A 16762-nucleotide genomic window follows, 5' to 3' on the forward strand; every position below is an offset into this window, starting at 1 on the left:
TCCCATGCCTCAAGACATAATAATAATGATAATGTTGGTATTTGTTCGGCGCTTACTATGTGCAGAGCCCTGTTCTAAGCACTGGGGGGAGATACAGGGTGATCAGGTTGTCCCACGTGAGGCTCACAGTCTTCATCCCCATTTTCCAGATGAGGTAACTGAGGCACAGAGAAGTGAAGTGACTTGCCCACGGTCACACAGCTGACAAATGGCAGAGCTGGGATTCAAACTCAAGACCTCTGACTCCCAAGCCCGGGCTCTTCTCTTCATTGGCTTCCCATCTCCGTCAGGTCGAAAGACTGGCTGCAAGATTCTCCGTCAGCTTTCTCCAACTCCCCATTTTCCAGCTCTGTTCTCTTCACCCACTACTCCCCGTCTCACTCGGTTCATTCTTCCCTCGCCTGATTGTACCTCACTTTCAACTCTCAGCCCTTTCGACTTTCAATCCTCTAGACCGTAAACCTGTTGTGGGCGGGGATTGTCTCTCTCTATTGCTGTATTGAACTTTTCGTTCTGCACACGTTAAGCTCTCAATAAATAGGATTGAATGAGCGACCTCTCCAACATCTATCGCCTCACCTTCACTGTTCCCTAGCCTGAAACCTCCACCAACCCCTCCTCACCCCTGCAAATTCCCCAGGCTACCGTTTTACACTTATTCGAAGACCTTCTGAATCCCTGCTTTCTCCAACAAACCTTTCCCTCTTAATGCTCAATTCTCCCAATTCTACAAACCCTTTATCCCTTTCTAGCGTTAAGCGTTTAATCACATTCACCTTCAGGACTTGTGTATTTTTATAAACTCTTGTGCAAACTCTTGATGGGCAGAAAAGGCGTCACTTCTCTATGCTGTACTTTCCCAAACAGTTCAATGTCTAGCATCCAGTGGGGCACAATATATCCCATTACTGCTATTACTAATGAGAACAGAGGGAAAACCACCTGACCACCTGAGAGATAAAGATTAGGGACTTTAAGTGGAGCATCCCAGAACTTTGGGATGACCGATTGTCTTTTTTTAGTAGTTATTAAGCTCTTACTATATGCCGGGCACAGTTCCAAGCAATGGGTAGGTACCGGCGAAACAGATTGGACACAGTCCCCGTCCGACATGGGACTCACAATCTTAATCCTGGTCCCGATTAGACTGTAAGCCCGTCATAGACTGTCTCTAGCTGCTGCCGATTTGTCCATTCCAAGCGCTTAGTACAGTGCTCTGCACATAGTAAGCGCTCAATAAATACTATTGAATGAATGAATCCCCGTTTTACAGATGAGGTAACTGAGGCTCAGAGACGTGAAGTGACTTTCCCGACACAGCAGACAAGTGGCAGATTCGGGATTAGAACCCAGGACCTTCTTACTCCCAGGCCCGTACTTTATCCACTAGGCAGCGGTGTCAAGGAGTGCGACCATCTCAGTTTCTCCAAGCACTCAATTACCACCGTCGGGAGACCGACCATTGATAATGGCCTTATGTTCTTAGGCGATTCATTCACTCATTCGTATTTATCGAGAGCTTACTTTGCGCAGCTCACTGCACTAAGCGCTTGGAAAGTACAATTCAGCAATAAAGAGAGACAATCCCTCCTCACATAGGGTTTACAGCCTAGAAGGGGGCAGACATCATAACCGGGCAGCGATATAAATAAAAATAATTATAGATATATACACATCAAAATAAGTACACTGGCAATATAAATAAATAGAATTATAGATATGTACAAATATACATAAGTGCTGTGGGGCGGGGAGAGGTGGGTAGAGCAAAGGGAACAATAATAATGGTGGTATTTGTTAAGCGCTTACTATGTGCAGAGCACTGTTCTAAGCGCTGGGGGAGACACGGGGGAATCAGGTTGTCCCACGTGGGGCTCACAGTCTTAATCCCCATTTTACAGATGGTGTAACTGAGGCCCAGAGAAGTGAAGTGACTTGCCCACAGTCACACAGCTGACGAGTGGCAGAGCCGGGATTCGAACTCATGACCTCTGACTCCAAAGCCCATGCTCTCTCCACTGAGCCACGCTGCTTCTCAACAAGCAGGTCGGGGAGACGCGGAGGGGAGGGGGAACTGAGGAAAAGGTGGGAGGCTTCGTCTGGGAATACTGGGACAGGCACGGATGAAGATCCAGTGAGATAGAGTAGCAGTGTGGCTTCGTGGAAAGAGCATGGGCTTCGGAGTCAGAGGACGTGGATTCTGATCCCACCTCAACCACTAGTCTTCTGTGTGACCATGGGCAAGCCACTTGACTTTTCTCTGCCTCTGTTACCTTATCTATAAAATGGGGATTAAGACTGTGAGCTCCAAATGGGACAACCCGATGACCTTGTATCTGCCCCAGCACTTGAAACAGTGCTTGGCACATAGGAAGCGTTTAACAAATACCATCGTTAACATTATTATTATCGAGACTCACATTTGGAATCCTGGGGTCTGGGTTTCCCTTCTATGACATCAGGAAATTTGGGGTTTTAAGTTATTGGATGCAGCCTAGAGTTATTAAATCGTGGCTCAGTGGAAACAGCACGGGCTTGGGAGTCAGAAGTCACAGGTTCGAAACCCGGTTCTGCCACCTGTCAGCTGTGTGACTGTGGGCAAGTCACTTCACTTCTCTGGGCCTCAGTTACCTGAACTGTAAAATGGGGATTAAGACTATGAGCCTCACGTGGGACAACCCGATTACCCAATATCTACCCCAGCGCTTAGAACAGTGCTCTGCACATAGTAAGCGCTTAACAAATACCAACATTATTATTATTATCATTAATATTTTAAGTTGTTGAGGTCCTAAACTGGTTTTCAGCTGCCTTCCAGCCATGGGTGTCATAGATTCGGGTGAACTGTTTAGTACAGTGCCTGGCACATAGTAAGTGTTTAACAAATACTACCCAAAAAAAAAAAAATCGGACTCACAACCGATATGATCAGTCCTTAAGAGAGTGGTTGATAAATGATTTTGGGGGAGCTACGAGGGAGGTGACGATTCTTGGAGAGGCTCTAAGGAGATCTCTCCACTCCAATTTAAAAATAAAGAGCTTGTTAGCATCACAGGGCTCATCTCCCTCCTTTGCTTCTCCCCGAGAGACCAATATCAACGAATACTGGCTCTCTTCAGCCTTAGCCATGACCACTCCCTCCCAGATAGAGCACAGGTCTGAGAGTCAGAAGGGCATGGGTTCTAATCCTGACTCCGCCACTTGTCTGCTGTGTGACTTTGGGCAAGCCATTTCACTTCTCTATGCCTCAGTAGCCGCACCTGTAAAATGGGGATTAAGACCATGAGCCCCATGTGGCACAGGGACCGCGTCCAACCCAAATTGCACACATCCGCCCCAACGCTTAGCACAGTGCCTGGAACATAGTAAATGCTTAACGATTACCACAAGTAATCCCAGCTCTGCCACTTGTCAGCTGTGTGACTGTGGGCAAGTCATTTAACTTCTCTGGGCCTCAGCTACCTCATCTGTAAAACGGAGATGAAGACTGTGAGCCCCACGTGGGACAACCTGATCACCTTGTATCCTCCCCAGCGCTTAGAACAGTGTTCTGCACATAGTAAGCGCTTAACAAATACCATGACAATCATTACTACCCTCCATGCTCGAGTTCAACCGTACACGGCCCTGTGAACGTCTCAGTTCCATTCAAATTTGGCATCTTGCATAGCATGGGGATGAGAATGAACAACTAATCGTGGCAAAAGACTTTCCGGTTCTTGTACATATTCCCAAGAAGACAATAAAAGAAAACTAGCAAAATGGCCAGTCCTAGTGTGGTTTCCACAGAAAATACAAATAAAATCAAGAAAGGTTGGGGTCTGGGGTCATTCAGGGGAGGAGATCACAGTACAGCCTACCTTGGACTTTTTTTGTACTTTTAGGCTGGCATTAAAAGACTGGCATTTGAGATAGATTGGCACCTTTTTCAGATGATATCAACTGATGAGATGATGTAGTATTGACATTCACTTAATTGGAAAGAGATGAACTGTGTGCTCTTGCTTACATTTTATTCTAATATGTTATTTGGAAACGCACTATGTGTTTGGAGAATTTAGCAATAGCTAGATCTCAATTACCGCCAAACATTAATATATACATAAACTAAACATGCGGGTGGAGTCCACGCGTTCACGCTATCTATTTTGTTGCCTCGGTAAAATCTATCTTGGACCTTCTCTTCTCAGACAAATTCTCTGGGGGGGGTTTCGGTGCTGTCCGGAAGACATTTGGCAATCTAATTTTCTCATTTTGAGCTTCTCCTTTGATAGTTAGCAGAGGCCAGACACGTTTTTAATGTGTTCAGTTCGCATTTTCTTCCTTGGGAAATTGTTTCTGTCCACTAAGGAAGCTCCGGCATCATGGAACCGAGAAATATTTAAGACAAATGAATGTGGAAAACCCAACAGGAGGAACATTATTGTTTTAGCCATTACCCGCTCCTTCCAGGATTGAATCGGTCTTGACAATGTCGGGGTCTTTTTTATAATTCATTATCGTTACTTCATCTCTAAAGCCTTTATAGCTTTATTCCGCACAGTGACCGGACAGCCTATCGGGGTGCGGGAAGAGAGGCTCCTGCAGGCCCGGCCCCATAGATCAGAGGACTAAGCCGGTATCCGTTATCTGACATCTGCCCCTTTCTCAGCAGAACTCAGACACCGCTCCATTGTTTTAGCTGACTCGGCTTGACAGGGGAGATGACTGATTATCCTGACAGACGGTGTTTCAATAGAGAGAGAAGCCTGTTCTGGCCCAGGCCTGTCTGCTTCAGTAAATCTCCGGTTTTATCAGCTCCGTGCAACCGGCTCATTTAGGCCCGATCAACGGCGGTCCATCTCTTTTCAACCCCTCGTCAGTGACAGTCTTCAGGTAGCTCGGCGTGCCAAGTTTGATATGAGTCAAACCCTAGCGTGCACGAGGATTAACCTATGAGATTGGGCTAGACTCCTCTGAAGTGTTTTCCAGGCAAGAGAAACTCTAAGCTGCATTAGGAAAGGTAAACTTTCATCTCTCTCTCCCGGTTTATGCATCTCATTTGCATTCGTTCTGGGCTTTGAATAAACATAACCGTTGACCTGGGCGTCTCTGGCTGAGCGGGGAGCCGGGCACAGAGGAATATTTCAATATTGTCTTTGTAAAACCGGACAGCCTGTCAAAAAACACGAAAACAGCTTTTGAAATCCGCATGTCTGTGCAAAGAATATGAAATATTAATAGGGTGAATTAAAATATTTTATCGAATTAATATTGATGTCATATTAAATATTAAATATGCTCCTATTTCAGAAGATACTCTAAATGAACCCACCAGTAGGGATTTACTATGTGAAACGATGACAAAAATCTTTAATGAAGCAACTAAGATGGCAAATCAGAGGGCCTCTATGGGATGAGTCAAAAACAATATCAAGGTTTCTGTTTATCACGGAGCAGAGGCGTCTACATGGACGTCAGGAAAACGCGTACGTCTCCCCCCTCCGTACAGGCTGCATACCTTCAAACGCAGACTAATGATGCACGAACAGACTACGTCTGCCAATTCCTTTACGGACGAGAACGATTTCTATCTCGGGTTGGAAAATTTCATGACTGTCTAACTTTACACTAAATCTGAATGAGCTCTCCCTCTGCAAAAGGAAAATAACAAAGTGACTTTACACCAGGGAAGCTTATTTAAAAGTCCCTCAATGACTACTAGATGAACCCTTCTCAGAAAAGTGCTGACAGCTGAAGACAAAAACGATTGATTGTAGTCAATTATCATCCTCTGACACAAAGCAGTGGGGAGAAAGATGAGGGTTTCCCAAGTGCTTTTATACATATGCTGTTGCCGATCTGCGTCCAGGAAATGAACTTTTTCCCTCAGCCTTCTATTATGTTTTCCATAATCGTACCTGTGTTTTTGTCTGGAAACTCATATCGCCATCATTTCCTAGACTCCTTTTGGGGGAAGAATAATATTTTCTAATTTATACAAGATGCTTTCCCAGCAGAAGCAGCAGCCGCAGTTCATCTTTGTTCCCCCTCTCTTTCTTTTTTATATTTTATTCATTTCTCCTTTTCTCATTTCAGTCTTTCAGAATTTGGACTGACCTTGATCAGTTCATTATAGTCAATACTCTTTCTGCACACTGCACCACTATGTAAAGTTACGGCTCACAATAAAAGATTATCCTTCGCCATGTGATGGGGCATTTTGATTTCTGCAATAAGCTTGGTTTAAAGGATGGAAAACCTCTTCAGGAAATACTAGACGGGGCTAGTAGAGCCACATGGGGCTAAAAAGATACACAGGGTCTCCTAATTAGATAAAGCCATTGTTTAGAATCAGACAATACCTGTTTACAGTTCAATAAACAACTTGTCACAGTTGCTTGCTCAAAGCAGACCTAGATGTCAATGCAAACAGTTAGTACAAAGGTAGTGAAATAAATTGGTCTCCTGAGTAAATAAATTGAGCAGCAATGTGAAAATGCCTCATCAGTACCGTGGAAGATAATAATTTATAAAGGTTTAAAATGCTGTTTCGTAAGTATTGACATTTAGAGAAATGTCTCTCCCCCTCCCAATCGCTTCCCACCAGTAACCCCCAACCTAAAATATGTTCACAAAATGAAACGATAAAAGGATTTCCAAGGTGATCTTCTTAATCCTTCTAATTATTCCTTTTGCCAAACACCTACTAGGTCCCCGTAGGGATTGTACTCTAAGCATATTAACCCTAGAAAACTATAGTCCCTGCCCTTAAGGATCTCCCAGATACCTCAGGCGTAAACAAGAGCATATACGCGAACATGCTTTCTTTACCAAGCGTGGTTTTTTTGTCTCCTTTTAGAGATGGAAGGAAAGATTCAGGAAGGATGGTATAGGCCTCCCTAGAGAACTTAGAGTGAGAGAGAACAGGTGAGAAGCATAACAAGGAAAAGTTAGGGGACAAGAGAGCTTGTTCAGTGGGCTGGTACCAGGTCTTGGGAACGTGGAAAGATAATGAATCCTTTCAAACTCAACTTTGAAATTCCGTAGACTATCCCTTCCGAAGGATGTGAATAGGCAAACCTAAAGGCTTACGCCAAATTATGTTCATCCGTTCCCCAAGGCTCCAAAAATATCACCGAGGTTTTGTCACAGAGCTCCACAGACATGAAAATATCGACAAGGAGAAGTAAATCCCAAATCTTTAGAGGTCTTCAGGAAAGACTCAAAAGAAGCTTTAATACTTAATAATGTTGGTATTTGATAAGCGCTTACTATGTGCAGAGCACTGTCCTAAGGGCTGGGGGAGATACAGGGTCATCAGGTTGTCCCATGTGAGGCTCACAGTCTTCATCCCCATTTAACAGATGAGGTCACTGAGGCCCCGAGAAGTGAAGTGACTTGCCCAGAGTCGCACAGCTGACAAGTGGCAAAGTGGAGATTCGAACCCATGACCTCTGACTCCTAAACCCGGGATCTTTCCACTGAGCCATGCTACTTACCATTATCACCATTTAAAAAACTCTTACCCAGAGATATATGACACTGTATTTATGGCTGACTTGGGGAGTCATTCAAACCAGTTCAATCACCAATAACACCAACATGCGACTCATTTTATTGGAGTCTTCAAAAAAAAAAAGACAACTCCAATTCTTAAGTAGCTAACAACTATCAGAAGCCTAGTTTTCATCATATACCATCTTTTTCACAACCTGTCTGGACTGGGAATTGACTTTTTTTTTCAATCTTTCTCTGGAAGTGGCAAAGAAATCCAAGCAGAGCCCAAGAAAACATAAAGTTAACTGCATCACTTACTATCCTTTCATCCTCTCTTGCCTACTGTTTGCGTAAACGAGTATAAAATTGGGTCAGGTCATATATCATTCCTTTGCACTCAATAATGCAGGTTTACATACCTGTCTACAAGCTACTGAACTGAGAACAGTTAAAATAATAAATTAAATTTCAGAGTAGTCAATAATTCTCCACATTAATCCCCAGGTGTCTTTCCTCAAGTTAAATATCTAACAGTCACCCTAATAATATAATTTAGTAAGTCCCTAAATGTCTACTCTTCCAAGTCCCAGATAGTCTTTACATAATCTCTAATTGTGAGGTGATACGACTGAATGCGTTTAGGTCACACAGTCCTGGACACAAATTAAGGTTTTTAAACAGGACTACCGCTTTTAAAACTGATCTATTCTCCTATTTTACATCATACTGTGAGGACTGTGGAGAAATATAAAGACATAAGTATAGTCCCTGTCCCCAGGATGGGAGAGGTAATGACTGACCGAAACATGGGAAAAAGTGCACCGCTACAAACGTTTTATTAGTACCGTCCCCTTGTGATGCCCTGAACTAGATACTTGGTAAATATAGGATAAAAAAGTAAAGTATCATCAGTGCACAGGTGCTTACTTCACACTCTGATGGTGAAATAAAGATGTTTACAAGAACAGACAAAATAAATTGTAAAATGTGAAATTGAATAAACAAGACTGCTGAGAATGTATGTAAATTCATTTAGAGCTAGAATTGGTGGATTGGATTATATAGTTTAGAATGTTGTTAAATTAACTGAGGAATGTTTGTTAGAGGAGATGGGATTATAGGAGGGCTTTGAATGTGGGAAAAGGTATAGAGAAGCAACGTGGCTCATTGGAGAGAGCACGGGCTTGGGAGTCAGAGGCCATGGGTTCGAATCCCGGCTCTGCCACTCGTCAGCTGTGTGACTGTGGGCAAGTCACTTCACTTATCTGTGCCTCAGTTCCCTCATCTGTAAAATGGGGATTAAGACTGTGAGCCTCATGAGGGACAACCTGATTACCCTGTATCTACCCCAGCACTTAGAGCAGTGCTCTGCACATGGTAAGCGCTTAACAAATACCAACATTATTATTATAGTCTAACACATTTGGGATAGGAGGAATTCCAAAGTGGGGGAAGAGTGTGAGTGAGGGAGCAGAGGTAGGAAAATCAAGGACAAAGAATAACTAGAAGGTGGACTTGGGAGGAGCGTGGGTTGGGCAATAGCTGGTCAAAGGGAGCAGATAAATAAAGTGGAGTGAGATGGTGGAGAGACTTGAGGCCGATTGTGGGGAGGTTTTGTTTGATGCAGAAGCAGCATGGCTCAGTGGAAAGAGCACGGGCTTTGGAGTCACAGGTCATGGGTTTGAATCCCGGTTCGGCCACTTGTCAGCTGTGTGACTTTGGGCAAGTCACTTAACTTGCACTTAACACATAGTAAGCGCTTAACAAATACCAACATAATAATGCAGAAACAAATTTCCTTTAAATATAGCAGTCATCAAATGCTAAGGAGACAAGGGAACAACTGGAATATTCATAGCATGGAAGACTTGGAAAGAAGCTTGACATAGGGATTAGCCAACCCACCAACTCCTCCCTCATCCCTTCAATTATTAACATTCACTGAGCACTCACTGTGGATAGACCATTTTGGAAAAAAGAAACAGCTCCTTCTTCCTCCACAAATTCCAGGCAAGGAGAGGCCAGCGGATTTTTCTAATTGTTTGTGGGTTTCTTTATTTTTGCTTTATTGGTTTTTAATGGTATTTAATAAATGCTTATTATGTGCCAGGTACTATACTTTAACCGGCTACCGGTTATATATAATAATAATAATAATGTTGGTATTTGTTAAGCGCTTACTATGTGCAGAGCACTGTTCTAAGCGCTGGGGAATCAGGTTGTCCCCCATGAGGTTCACAGTCTTAATCCCTATTTTACAGATGAGGTAACTGAGGCACAGAGAAGTTAAGTATACTAAGCACTGGGATAGATACAAGCTAATCAAATCAGGCACAATCCACGTCCCCCAGTCTTAATCCCAAAGGCACAGAGAAATCAAGTTACTTGCCCAAGATCACAGAGCAGACGGAGCTGGCCTCTGCTCTATCCATTAGGCCACACTGCTTCGTACTTTTCCAAACCACCCTTGTTGTGATCTTAGGGAAGGTAGAGATGAATTATATACCATCCTCTGCATAGGAACCCTTATTGAAGACCATTTTCCAGGTACAAGAAAATGTATGTGAGAATCTGTTTTAGCATAAGCCAACTCCATTTTGTTTTCCCTCTTTCTAAGAGGAATCCTCCCCAACCCCAACCCCCGGAGCCCCTGAGCCCCTAGGCCCTTCTCAGAGCTATAGGCCCCTTTTCCCTGGAAAGACATCTGCTTATTGGGAAGTACTGAGCCTGTTGTTGCCCAAGCTGGTGCAATTTGTGGTTACTCTGTACCTTACCTCTCTACCGTGGAACCATCAGACGAACCTGACAACTTGTTTACTTGTATGTATAAAAGCCGAAGTAAAATTCTACTCGGGGTCTTGCTGCGTCCCAGAAATAGCGAAAGCTTAACCATTCTGCAGAATTAAGTTTTGAGACTGACCCAGGTTCTGATCGTGTCACTGATCGGGCAGAGCGATGAACGGGCAGAGATTGTCCGCAATATGTTCTAAGGAAGTTCTGGAATTGAAGCTAATGTCTCTGCTGAAAAACTGAAGGCATTTTCCTAATCCAAAGGATGAATCAGTCAATCAGTGGTATTTATTGCCAGCCACTGTTCCAAGAACCGAGGTAGATATGAGACAATCGGGTTGAACACAGTCCCTGTCCCACGCAGGACTCAATAATAATAACGTTGGTATTTGTTAAGCGCTTACTATGTGCAGAGCACTGTTCTAAGCTCTGGGGTAGATACAGGGTAATCAGGTTGTCCCACGTTAGGCTCACAGTTAATCTCCATTTTACAGATGAGATAACTGAGGCACAGAGAAGTTAAGTGACTTGCCCAAAGTCACACAGCTGACAAGTGGCAGAGCCGGGAGTCGAACCCATGACCTCTGACTCCGAAGCCCAGGCTTTTTCCACTGAGCCACGCTTAATCCCTGTTTTATGGAGGAGGTAACTGAGGCCCAGAGACATTAAGTTGACTTATCCAGGATCACACAGCAGACAGATGGTGAAACTGGGACCAGAGCTCAGGTCCTCTGACTCCCAGGCCCATTCTCTTTCCAGTAAGTCACTCTATTTCTCCAACTTAAAACAAGTTGGTCCAGCACCTATCTCAAAGGGGTGAGAAGAATCACAGACATCTAATCAACATAAATGCACATCGATCAATATTTCCCTTACAAAACTGAGTTGGGGAGGACAGGTTGGACTGGAAATGGAACTGGTAAATTGAAGAAGAGTGTGAGAATTCCCTTCTTGTTGGGATTTTTCTGCAATACTGTGCATCTAATTGGAGGTTGGATTCCCATTTTAACGCTTAATTCCCCAAATAGCAAACTAATTCATTTATTCAATCCCATGTAATGAGTGCTTACAGTGATCTTACTGTGTACTAAGCACCTGAGAGAGTACAGTGTAACAATAAACAAGCACATTACATTCCCAGCCCACAATGAGCTTAAAGTACAGAGGGGGAGACAGACGCTGTACATGCCAAGCGCTTAGTACAATGCTCTGCACATACTAAATGCTCAATAAATACTATTGAATGAATTGACATAAATGTATATGTATAATGTATAATTATAATTATAAATGTATAATTGATATAAATGACAGATATGTACATAAGTGCCATGGAGATGGGAGGGGGTCTGAATAAAGGAAGCAAATCAGGGTGACATAGAGGGAGTGGGAGAAGAGCAAAGGAGGGCTTAGAGAAGGCCTCCTGAAGGAGATGTGCCTTCATCTAAAGGCTTTGGTGTGGCGAGGACCAGACAGCCCTCGTTCATTATAAATGGCTCAAGAAAATTCTACAATTCCATATTCTTCACTGCTCATATTACATTATCCTTTGGCATTTATAAAAATTTGGTGATTTCTAAATCGTCTTTTAAAAAATACATTGAGTTGGTATCGCTTGAAATTCCATCACTTTTGAAGTTTCTACACAGTAGTTCAAGTTTTTTTTTACTGATCCAAACAGCTTTTAAAGTTTAATTACAATATTGAATGCTTTGAAATCAATATATTTGCTAATCCACTGAGGTACAATCCTCTTGTTTTCCAGCCTGAAGTGACTTGAGCTAATACTCTATGCTCTATCTTGTCTTATGCTGTGAAATCGTTTCCGACCCATAGTGACACCATGGACACATCTCTTCCAGAACCTCCCACTTCCATTGACAATTGTTCTAGTAGTGAATCCATAGAGCCTTTTTGGCAAAAATACAGAAGTGATTTTCCACTGCCTTCCTCCACGTGGTTTACTTGAGTCTCCGCCCTCGACTCTCTCCCGTGCCGCTGCTGCCCAGCACGGTGAGTTTTGACTTGTAGCAGATGGCCTGCGACTCGCTAGCCGCTGGCCAAGCTAGGAACGGAATTGATAGGCCGCTGCTTGACTCTCCCTCCTGTTGTCGTGACTGGTAGAGGACTGGAAACTCTCCAGGCGCGACCCTGAGAGGGGTCTGTATGCTATACCAGATACCATTTACTTGCAAATCTCACTTTGGTAGTCAAGTGATTTGCTCTGTCACTAGGGGCAATTCATCTTTTAGACTGTGAGCCCGTTGTTGGGCAGGGACTGTCTCTATCTGTTGCCAAATTGTACATTCCAAGCGCTTAGTACAGAGCTCTGCACACAGCAAGTGCTCAATAAAATACGACTGAATGAATGAACATTTAGATATTTTTAAACCTGACTCTCAATAGCCAAGGAAACGCCACTGGGTAAATCAGTAGATACACAAATACTGTTGAACACATTTTATGCAGAACGCTGTAGTAGGTGTCAATGTCAGGGAGGTGAGAGTTGGAATGAGAACTGTCACTCCTGCACAGCAAACCACTGTGATTCCTTGCCATATGACCTAAGGATTAGTTCTGGGCAGCTGGTGCCTTCCCAGTGGGGTAAATTGAAGCCAGAGTTGGTTTTAGGGAGAAAGCAGTCAATCACTCAATGATATTTAACGAGTACAATGCTCTGCACAGAGTAAATGCTAAGTGTTTGGGGGAACACCACAGAATTAGCATTCACCTTCCCTGCCCGTAACAAGCTTACGGTCTAGAGAGGTTCAAGGATAGGATTACTTAAATTAAAATATTGACCCCCCCCAAGAGCTACTTGGGCAGAAATCCCACAGAAATTTAATCTCTAACTAGAGAATCAGCATGGCCTAGTGGAAAGAGCACAGGACTAGGAGACAGGAGATTCAGGTACTAATTCTAGCTCGGCCACTTGCCTGCTGTGTGACCTTGGGCGAGTCTCTTAACTTCTCACATCTTCTCTTTGTCTCAATTTTCTCATCTGAACAATGAGGATTCAATAACTCTTCTCCATCCTCCTCAGGCTGTAAACCCCGTGAGGCACATTTATTTTTCATGGTATTTAAGCATTAACTGTGTGACAGACGCTGTCTAAGCAATGGAGTAGATAAAAGATAATTGGGTCGTATACAATCCTTGTTCCACAAAGAGATCGTAATCTTAATCCCCATTTTACAGATGAGATAACTGAGGCACTGAGAAGTTAACTGACTTGCCCAAGGTCACAGAACAGACAAGTGGCACAGCTGGGATTAGAACCCGGGTCCTCTGACTTCCAGGCCCGTTCTCTTTCCAGTGGACCACGTTGCTTCTCTAGCGGACCGCGTCCAACTGCTTATCGCGTATCTACGCCAGTGCTTAGCACAGCGGATGGCACACGTAAGCGCTTAGCAAATACCACCGTCATTATTAACTCAAACGTCCAACTTGGACTTGGGTCAAAGCTGATCTCGATGGGACAAAATTGTCCTTTCCCGTCTCTCCCAACTTTCCCAGCACTGAACAAGGAAATGGATTATATTTAGTCTGTCTTCTACCAAAGCTGGATTGATCCCAAGTTGGGATTGGGCTCCACCCGAATCCACGCCTGCAAACTCGCCGTCTGGGCTTGGCTACTGGGGGGAGCCGTCTGAACATTCTTAAGTAGAGCGAGTGTTTTATGAGAAACCGAGTCACACGGACATCCAAGCCAAGTTGGAGAAAGGCCATTATCTTTATCCTCTAATCATCCTAGATTGATGGGGAAGCTAAAATGTTATTTCCTTGACACTATCTCAGGGATTTTGCATTGTATTACAGGAGGAATCATCACAGCACCAAATTAAAACCGTTCGACTTTAGAACTGGCTTATGAAGGGCGTAAAGGAAGGAGGTGGGGGTGGCTCGTGAATTGTTTCAGCGGGAGATATGAATAAGTCATTCATTCAATTGTATTTACTGAGCACTTACTGCTCTCCATCACCTTGCCCCTTCCTACCTCTCCTCCCTTCTCTCTTTCCACCGCCCACCCCGCACGCTCCGCTCCTCCGCCGCCCACCTCCTCACCGTCCCCCGTTCACACCTATCCCGCCGTCGACCCCCGGGCCACGTCCTCCCGCGGTCCCGTAACGCCCTCCCTCCTCACCTCCGCCAAACTCATTCTCTTCCCCTCTTCAAAACCCTACTTAAAGCTCACCTCCTCCAAGAGGCCTTCCCAGACTGAGCTCCCCTTCTCCCTCTGCTCCCTCTACCCCCCCTTCACCTTTCCGCAGCTAAACCCTCTTCTCCCCCTCTTTCCCTCTGCTCCTCCCCCTCTCCCTCCCCCTCCCCTCGGCACCATACTCGTCCGCTCAACTGTAGATATCTTCATCACACTATTTATTTTGTTAATGAGATGTACATCACCCTGATTCTATTTATTTGCTATTGTTTTAGTGAGATGTTCTTCCCCTCAATTCTATTTATTGCCATTGTTCTTGTCTGTCCGTCTCCCCCGATTAGACTGTAAGCCCGTCAAAGGGCAGGGACTGTTTCTGTTACCGATTTGTACATTCCAAGCGCTTAGTACAGTGCTCTGCACATAGTAAGCGCTCAATAAATACTATTGAATGAATGAATGAATACAAAACACTATTCTAAGTGATTGGGAGAGTGCAATACATAACAGACACATTCCCTGCCCACAAGAAGCTCAAGTCTAGAAAATATGTGATGATTTATTCCCCGGAACTGCAAGGCCACTTGAAAAAAATGGGTTGGCAAACTTATTCACTTCAACCTAATTCAACAGATTTGTAACAGATGTGGTATTTTTTCACGACCTGGTTCTTTTCCTTTCTTTATCTCCAAGAGTTTCCCTCGAATACACTAACTCCTAATGATTCCGAAAAGACCCTGTTTACTAAGCCGGCAGCCCAGCTGTTCTTAGGCCTGAGAATTTAGCCAAAAAATGTTTATAGCTAAAATGTTGGAGGAAGGTATTCATCACTCTGAGAAAGAAAGCAGGGCTTACCGCAGAGCTAATAAAATATTATAACCCAATTTGCAATTTTGAAGTGTTATATAATTCCAGCTATTAACAGTTATAATAAAATAAATCTCATTTGCCTGAATCTACATGTTTATAAAGTTTTCGTTGTTTTTTTTTTTTTGACCCTCAGGTTTTCTGGGCAGTGCACATGATTTAGGAAGAAGTATGATTCCTCCGGAAAATTTGAATGTGTAAAGAGACAAATCAGAAACACATGGACTGTTTAAACTCTGTGAATATGTTGCTCAACTTTGAGTTGTTAAAGAATGCTATAACATTTATTAACATTAACAAGAGGTTGGCAGAATAGAACATAGAAGCGGCATGGGCAAGTGGAGAGAGCACGGGCCTGGGAGTCAGAAGGACCTGGGTTCTAAACCTGGCTCTACCACTTGTCTGCTGTCTTATCTTGGTCAAGTCACTTAACTCCGCGGCTCAGTCAGAAAGAGCCCGGGCTTGGGAGTCAGAGGTCATGGGTTCGAATCCCGACTCTCCCCCTTGTCAGCTGTGTGACTGTGGGCAAGTCACTTCACTTCTCTGGGCCTCAGTTCCCTCATCTGTAAAATGGGGATGAAGACTGTGAGCCTCACGTGGGACAACCTCATTCCCCTGTATCTACCCCAGCGCTTAGAACAGTGCTCTGCACGCAGTAGGCGCTTAACAAATACCAACGTTATTATTCTCTGTGCCTCAGTTACTCATCTGTAAAATGGGGATTAAAAGTGTGAACCCCATGTGGGATTGGGACTGTGTCCTACCTGATCAGCTTGTATCTACCCCAGCGCTTAGTACAGTGCCTGACACCTAGTAAGGGCTTAACGAATACCACCATTATTATTAACACGGAGAAGACTGTATGAAATTGCAATTACATGAAGCATTGAAGAAAGCATGTGACATTTTCTGTTTATGGCATTCTCTTTCATTCATGCTTTCTTGGTGGTCCAAAGGGAAGTGGGCTGGGGGGTGGGGGACGGGAAGGGGAAGGGAGAGGGGGAGAGAGATAAAGAAGCAGGCATGAGAGAAGGGTGAGGGAGTAGGTAGCAACTGGCTCTTTCCCTAAATCCTCTTTTCCTTTTCTTCAACTCCCTTCTGTGTCTCCCTGACTTCCTCTCTTTATGCATTCCCCTACCCGGCCCCACACCGTTAAAGTACATAGCTGTAATTTGTTTATATTAATGTCTGTCTCCCCCTTTAGACTGAAAGCTCACTGTGGGCAGGGAATGTGTCTATTACATAGTTATATTGTAGTCTCCTAAGTGCTCAATAAATACAAATGACTGGTGGATTGGGAATCGTAGTCTCGGTGGCATTTAATCAGGAGGAAACCTGAAATACCTCAACCATTTTGTCCAGAATTTCACTTCTCGTGAAAAGAGTCACCAAGAAGAGAAGACTAACACTACTAAAATTGAAAGCTTAATCTTTAGGAAAATTCTGCAAAAATAGGAATCAGCCATCTCC

The sequence above is a fragment of the Ornithorhynchus anatinus genome, chromosome 4, assembly GCF_004115215.2.
Source record: "Ornithorhynchus anatinus isolate Pmale09 chromosome 4, mOrnAna1.pri.v4, whole genome shotgun sequence".
NCBI classification, from domain to species: Eukaryota; Metazoa; Chordata; class Mammalia; order Monotremata; family Ornithorhynchidae; genus Ornithorhynchus; species Ornithorhynchus anatinus.